The 8,238-nt window shown below is 45.4% G+C and overlaps 1 pseudogene; it reads left to right on the top strand.

Annotated features, from left to right (window-relative positions):
• Window positions 1–6,375: 6,375 nt before the first annotated feature.
• Window positions 6,376–6,850, top strand: LOC121487931 (annotated as a pseudogene).
• Window positions 6,851–8,238: the final 1,388 nt, after the last annotated feature.

The raw sequence follows: 8,238 nt of genomic DNA, 5'->3' as shown, positions 1-8,238 counted from the left end.
TTGATGTTAGTACTTTTTGGATCAGGGTCAGAGGCCTTGAGGCTGCTTCCTTGAAAGTGTCAGGAGTGATGAGGGGAAGGAGAGAGCAAGAGTCAGAGTTGGAAGAAGGATGGGGGTGAGCAAGAGACAAAGGCAGGAGCTGGCGCCAGTGGGCTGGGCCTGTCTCACCCCCTTGTGGCGTTATTAGCTCTGGTGTCAGGTGCCTGGGAGGCTAGGGCAGGCTGATGGAGACGAAGCTGCTCCGTCAGCCAGAATGTCAGGGGCTGTCAGTCACTGAGGTCTCTCTGTCTGGGAGCGAAGCCGGTGCCAGGATCCCCACAGGAGGCAGTGACAAATGCACTGATGGGGCAGGGAAGGAATGGTGGCATTTCTGAGCACTTGCTGTGTGTTTGGCTCGGTGCTGGGCACTTTCACACCCATCCTCATTTCCTGCTCACGATGACCCCAAGCTGTAAGGCAGTAATTGTACTGCCAAGTTCCATATGAGAAATTGAAGCCCAGAGAGGCTAAATTCCAGCCAAGGTCACACAGCTAGGAAGAGGGTTTGAAACCAGAGCAGCCTGAAGCTTTTGCACGAGATGTCCTCCAGTTCCTTCTGTTTGGGCAGAGCTACCAAGACCATAGAGTCCTGTTCAATGAATCACCTTAGGACTCTTGGAAAGGAAAGAGCCCTAACTTATGGAGTCAGGAGCCCAGCTCTGAGGTCCCAGCCCTGCCATTGCCTGGCTGTGTGACCTTGGTCAAGTCCTTTTATCTCCTTGAGCCTCACTTCCATCATCTCAAACGAGGCAATGATACATACCCAGACTACCAAGCAGGCAAATATTAATAATGACAGCTAGGGAGCACTTGTCCTGTGTCAGGGATAATACAGTGAATGTTTTATTCCATTTAAACTCACACACACCTAACGGTAGGGGCTATGATTAGCCCTCCTCTGAAAGATGTGGAAATGAGGCTTTAAGATGTTCTATAACTTTCTCCTCAGTAGCAGGTAGTCACAGTTGGAGCTGGGCTGTGCTGCCAAAACTCCATTTCTGAGTCTGGATGTCACCCTACCGGATAATGTGTGTAGAAGGGCTTTTCTGAATGTAAAGGAAGAACAGAAATCGATTGCTTAGTAGGACTCTAAGGTGCCAGATTTTCCATGGTAGCTTCATATACATCATTCCGTATACTCCCCAGCTGCCCTGGGAACCAGAGCCCAGCATCCTGCAGCCCAGAGAGGCTGGTTACCTGTCCAAGGTCACCCAGCCAGAACTCGCAGAGCCAGGATGTAAACCAGGCATGCTTGACCCCAACACTCTAGGGATGATGCTAACTATTGATAATGATGGCGAATGGGCTGGTCCTGGGATACCTGGAATCCAGAAGGAGGGCCCAGAAGGAAGCAGGAGTCGCCTGGGCACTGGGATGAGTTGACGTCCTCAGCGGCACTCCCGAGCTCCCGCCTGGATGCCCCTGTAGATGCTGTTGCTGTTTTCCTTTCTGTATTTTCATGAATGTTTCAGCTCGGCTTTTCTGTCCCGAGGCGTTTTAATCATCAAGGGCCCTGTTCCAAACTGCTGTGCATAAATAACGGAAGGGAAGGAACGAAATAACGAAATAACGCCTACAGCTTCCACAACAAAGCCAGAGTCTGGGGCAGTGTGGTGAGGGATGGGGGATGGGGGACAGAAGACAGGGGACACGGGAGGCAGGGGCTGGGAAGATGCAGAGATTTCCCAGGGTTTGAGCCCAGCCCTGCTTCTGTCCTGCTGCGTAACCTCCGGAAGGCCTCTTAAGTACCCTGTGCTCTAATTTCCTAATCTGCCAGAGGAGGAGAAAAGCCATGTGACAGTCCTCACAGAGATGACCAAAGCCAGTGCTGGGGAAAATGTGAGAAGGTGAGACAGGCAGGTGGAGGGAATACCCTGAGGACTGGTGACTACCTGCAGCTTGGCTACAGGACATCACAGCTGCTCCTCTCCAGACCCCAGCACCAAAGCCCTAGCAGTCCATCTCCTGAGGCTCAGAGGGGACATGGCCCGGGAACATCCCAGAACTGGGATTGTGAACCACACCTCCTGTCTCTAAAACCCACACTCTTTTCCATGTGGGGGAAATCCACAGAATGCAGGTACTGAAGCTGTTGTTCAGGAGCCCACTCTTCTCCCAAGGAGGAGATTTTTCTGTTGAGCAGAAATCTGCAGACCTGCAAAGCTCCTGTGGGCTCAGGAGATGAACGAGGGTTTGAGGGAGGAGGCTGGTGCCTCCCTGGCCCCACACATGTAAAGCAGGCATCCTCAGAGACACTCAGGGTGGATGGGGTGGTGGGTGGCCTTGGAGGGAAGTGTGCAGAAGCTAGGCCCACTGGGAAAAGAGCAAGGACCACCAAGGACCTGGGGGTGGGAGGAGTGGGGGATAGGAGAGCATCCCTACTGGCAGTGTGGACCTTGGGGTCCTGGAGTCATCCCCTACACCTCTATGTTATCAGGATGGAAGGCTCTAGAGGTTGGTAGCCTTGGGCTTGAATCCTGGCCTGTCCCCTAACCCTTCTGAGCCTCTCTTGCCTCATAATGACGTTCCTGCCTCCTGGATTGGTTATGGAAGTTGGGTGAATATGCAACTGAAGGGCTTGGACAGCAGACAGCACTCAAGCAATTTTAGCTGTTATTAATCTTTGCAAATCAGAGTCTGTACGTCTACCCATCATCTACCATCCACTTGTTCATCCATCTGTCCATCTACCATCTGTCCTTCCATCTAGCTGTTCTTTATTCATTCATCCACTTACTCTGTGAGCTTTCACTCAGCCCTACCTGTGCTCTAGGTCCCATCAGCGCTGACCACTGGAGGTTCTGAGATGAAAAACAAAACCAAATAAAATAAAAACACACAGCTTTAGTGCCCAAGGACCTCATATTTGAGTGGCGGGGACAGATCTGTGTATCAGATCGGGACACTGTCTGGAACCACTCAGGAAGGACAGCTGAGGAGGGCCTTGGCTAATGCAGCATTTACAAGGTGGAGACTAGGTCAAGGTGCTGACAAAAGGTGGCATAGCAGCAGGGAAGCTCTTACTACCTGTGGGGACAAAGGACAAGCAGTTACGGGAGCACTGCCAGAGCTGTGGTTGAGGAAAGAGGCTGCCCACAGAAGCTGTGGCCTTAGGAAGAGGAAGTGAGGCACTGCCTAAGGGGAACCCAGCAGGGCAGAAGCCAGGACTGGACACTCAGCTCTCTTTCGTCCCTGCTCCACCCTTTGTTGGTGCCTGACCTGTGCTGAGCCAACCAGATGCAGAGGGCTAAGGAGTGCAGCTGAGAGCAGGGGAAAGGGGGGTGGTGAGGAGCGGTGCTCAGTGTGGACTATGCACCCTGTCCTGTAGACAGGCGAGTATGGTGTACGCACTCTGCATGGAGGGACCATTCTGTGGAATTACAGCGGAGGGCCCTTTAAATGCTGGTGGGAGGTGGTGAGGGCTTCCTGGAGGATGAGACACTGGTGTCCCAGGCAGAGGAGAAGCAGACAGTGTTCCTGACAGAGCTGCTTGAGCACCAAGGTTTGGGAGTGAAGTGTGGAGAATGGAGGCGATGGCGGAGTGTCAGTGTGGGCATACGGGTACGAGAGGAAGGAGAAAAACAGAGGCCCACTGAGCGGGGAGGGGACTTGCTGGTGGTCTCAGGGCAGACAGGAGATAGGAAAAGGGCTGGGATTAGATCCTAGTCCCCGGGGCCAGCCAGGGCTCCTCCCCATTCCAGGACTGAATTTCCCATCGAGAGCAATTTTTGAAAAATTAATTTTTAATGACACAAGTAAGCCCTGAATATATTCTCCTTGTCAAAAATGAAAGCACTTCGAATCCATCACTCCCACTGTACAGCCCATCCCATGGCCACAGTTTGGTGAATTACTTCTAGTCCTTTGTCTCGCGGTTCACAGCTGGGAGTGAGTTTGCCTTCTGGGGATGTTTGGCAATGACTGGAGATATCTTTGATGGTCACAACCAACCAGGAGTTGGCGCTACTGGCATCCAGTGGGTAGAGGCCAGGGATGCTGCTGACCATCCTACCCTGCACAGGACAGCCCCCTCCCCTACCCCCCAGCAGAGTTATCTAGGCCAAAATGTTAACAGTGCAGAAATTGAGAAATTTTGGTAGAGACTAACAGTTTTTAACCCCTTTTCCCCACCAATATTGCCTTCCTAAAGTATTTTCCAGATAATTTTTTCCTAAACCCACCCCCTCTGAAGTATTTTAATTCTACAGATATAATTTTTATTTGTTCATGCACTCTGTGTATATCTGTACTTTATACACAAGACAGGCAAGACTTTGTAAGCCTCAAAGAATCGATTTTCGACCACTTGGAGGCCATATCACTACAATGTGGATGCGGGATGTGGGCCCTTACCCAGGAACCACACTGTGTGTGTGCATTTTATTTCATTTCTTTAAATGATTGTATTTATTTATTCATGAGAGACACACAGGGAGAGAGGCAGAGACACTGGCAGAGGGAGAAGCAGGCTGCTTGGGGGGAGCCCGACATGGGACTCCATCCCCAGACCCAAGATCATACCCTGAGCCAAAGGCAGACGTTCAACCACTGAGCCACCCAGGCATCCCAGTGTGTGTGCATTTTAACATTAATTAGGTACCACATTGTATAAAGCCTACTCCAACATTGCCTTACAAGTCCGAGGTGGTTTCCCCCCCCCTTTTTTTTCTTTTGGTTCTGCACACTACTCCATTTTATGGAGCTGACATAATCAGCCATTCCCCTACTCAAGAATATGTAGGCTGTTTCCAAGTTTTCCCCTGAATATGAGCAATGCTGCGAACAACTATATTATTCTTTAAATTAAACTATTTTCAGATAATTATAGATTAGCATGCACTTGTAAGAAACAGTACAGAGAGATATCATGCATCCTTTACCCAGTTCCCCCAATGGTAACATCTTGCAAAATCATGGCACGGTATCAAAACCAGGATGTTGACATTGATACAGTTAAGATACAGGACATTCCATCAGCAGCAGGTCCTTCACGTCTTTGGATGGCTATACTCTCGTCCTTGCTACCCCCACCCTACCTTAGCCCTTGGCAATCAAGAAACTATTTCCTGTTTATAACATTTCTCATTCCAAAGAGATGTTACAAATGGGAGCATACACCATGAAGGCTTTTGGGACTGACTTTTTGCACCCTGCAAAATTTTCTGGAGATTCATCAGGGTATCCATAGGTGGTTCCTTCTTATTGCTGATGGTTTGGAAGGAATGCGTGGACCCCAGTCTGTTTAACCAATTGTCTATGGAAGGGTATCTGGGTTGTTTTCAAGTTTTGAGTCTTATGAACAAAGCTGCTATAAACATTCATGTACAGGTTATTATTTTACTGGTAAGTTCTGAGAGGTTTTTTGGTTAGGTTTACTGAGGTTAAATTTACATATTATAAGAATTCTCTTTTTAGATGTACAGTTGATGAACTTTGACAAATGCATACAATCATGTAACCATCACTACCACAATCAATATATAAAACAGTTTCATCATCCCCCCAAATTCCCTTTTTTTAGTTAACCCTATTCCCAGCAACCACTGATCCATTTTCTAGCTATATAATTTTGCCTTTGCCTTTTTCAGAAAGTCATATAAGTGGAACCATAGAGTATGCAACCTTTCGAGTTGGCTTTTTCCTTGTAGCATAATGAATTTGAGATGTTCTGAGAACACACACACACATACACACACATGAATGTACATATATCATATACTAGTGTATATATATATATACACACACACACACTAGTATATATATATATATATATATATATATATATATATATACTATATGAGATACCAGTCCTTTTTTGGATACGTGGTTTGTAATATTTACTCCTAGTCTGTACTTGTCTTTTCATCCTATTAACAGGGTCTTTCATGGAGAAAAAGTTTTTACATTTCAATGAGGTCCAGTTTATCCAATTTCCCTTTTATGGATTGGACTTTGGCATTAAGTCTAAAAACGCTTAGCTAGCTCTAGACCCTGGAGATTTTCTTCTTTGTTTTTTTCCAAACTGTTACAGTTTTACATTTTATATTTAAGTCCATGATCTATCTTCCTCTCTCCCTCCCTTTCACCTTCCTCTCTCTCTTTCTTTCTTTGCCTATGGATGTTCAATTACTTTAGCACCATGTGTTGAATGAAATCCATTAAATTGTTTTTGTTGTTTCTCAAAAATCAGTTGGGTGGATTTGTGTGGGTCTATTTCTGGGTCTTCTATTCTGCTCCACAGATCTATGTCTATCCCTCCATCAATCCCATACAGTCTTGATTACTGTAGCTCTATAATAATTCTTGAAATCAGCCTTTTCCCAGGTGACCGGGAAGATGGCAGACATTCAGACGGAGCGTGCCTACCAAAAGCAGCCAACCATCTTTCAAAATAAGAAGAGGGTCCTGCTGGAGAAACTGGCAAGGAGAAGCTCCCGCGGTACTACAAAAACAGCAGTCTGGGCTTCAAGACGCCAAGGAGGCCATTGAGGGCACCTATATTGACAAGAAATGACCCTCTACTGGCAATGTCTCCATCTGAGGGCAGATTTTGTCTGGTGTGGTGACCAAAATGAGGATGCAGAAGACTATTGTCATCCGCCGAGACTACCTCCACTACCTCTGAAAGTACAACCGCTTTGAGAAACGCCACAAGAATATGTCGGTGCACTTGTATCCTTGCATCAGGGACGTCCAGATCGGCGACATTGTCACAGTGGGTGAGTGCCAGCCCTTGAGCAAGACTGTGCTTTTCAACGTGCTCAAAGTCACAAAAGCTGCTGGCACGAAGAAGCAGTTCCAGAAGTTCTGAGACAAGACTTCTGTCTACACCCCTGAAGAAAATAAAACTATTTTCCCATTCAAAAAAAAAAAATAATAATTCTTGAAATCAGGTAGACTAATTCCTCTCCTCCTCCTCCAACCCTCCTTTCTCTTCCTTTCTTTCTTCCTCTTCTCCTTCCCTCCTCCTCCTCCTTCTTCTTTTTGTAAAATTCCATGATCTATTCTAGTTCTTTTGCCCTTCCATATAAAATTTAGAATAATCTTGTCTATATTTACAAAAAGCATTGCTTGGATTTTGGTAGTAATTGTGTTAAATTTATATATTAATTTGGGGACAAACTGACCTCTTTACTATGCTGAGTCTTCTAATCCATGAAGAGAGCATGTCTCCATTTATTTAGATTGTTTTGATTTCTATCATCAGTGTTTTGTAGTTTTCAGGATTTAAATCCCATATATGTTTTATTAAATTTATACCTACGTATTTCTCTTTTTTAGGTGCTTTTAAATACTATTGTATTTTCAATTTCATCAACCATGTGTGCATTGCTAGTATACAGAAATACAATTAAATTTTGCATGTTTATGTTTATCTTGTGTCCTACGATCTTGCTGAATTCATGTATTAGATCTAGGGTTTTTGTTTTGTTTTTGTAGGTTATTTGGAATTTTTACATATGCAATCATATCATCTACAAATGCTGACAGTGTTATTTATTCCTTTCTGGTCTGTATGCCTTTTATTTCCTTTATTTATTTGTTTTTCTTTATTGCACTGGCTAGAACTTCCAGCCCTATGTTGACGAAGAGTGATGAAATCCGATATCCTTGCTATTTTCCTGATCTTAGCAGAAAAACATTCAATGGCCTTTTACCATTAATTATACTGTTAGCTGTAGATTGTGTGTTGATACTTTTATCAAGTTGAGGATATTCCTCATTTCTATCTTTCTGAGAGTTCTGACCATGAATGGCTGTTGAATTTTGTCAAATGTCTCCTTCTTCTTCTTCTTCTTCTTCTTCTTCTTCTTCTTCTTCTTCTTCTTCTTCTTCTTCTTCTTCTTCTTCTTCTTCTCCTCCTCCTCCTCCTCCTCCTCCTCCTCCTCCTCCTCCTCCTTCTTCTTCTTCTTTCTTCTTCTTCTTCTTTTTCTTTGGCACTGATTGATAAATCACTTGATTTTTCTTCTTTAGTCTATTCATATGATGGGTTTCATCGACTGATTTTTCAAATGTTAGACTAGTGTGGTCATGGCATTTAATTCCTTGCATATATTGCAGATTCTTTTTTTTTGAAAATTTTATTTATTTATTCATGAGAGACACAGAGATACACACAGAGAGGCAGAGACACAGGCAGAGGGAGAAGCAGGCTTCCTGCTGGGAGCCCGATGCAGGACTTAATCCCAGGACTCTGGG

This window comes from Vulpes lagopus, chromosome 3 (assembly GCF_018345385.1).
Source record: "Vulpes lagopus strain Blue_001 chromosome 3, ASM1834538v1, whole genome shotgun sequence".
In the NCBI taxonomy this organism is placed as follows: domain Eukaryota; kingdom Metazoa; phylum Chordata; class Mammalia; order Carnivora; family Canidae; genus Vulpes; species Vulpes lagopus.
Note: the sequence above shows the minus strand (reverse complement) of the source record. Positions and strands in the feature narration are given on the sequence as shown.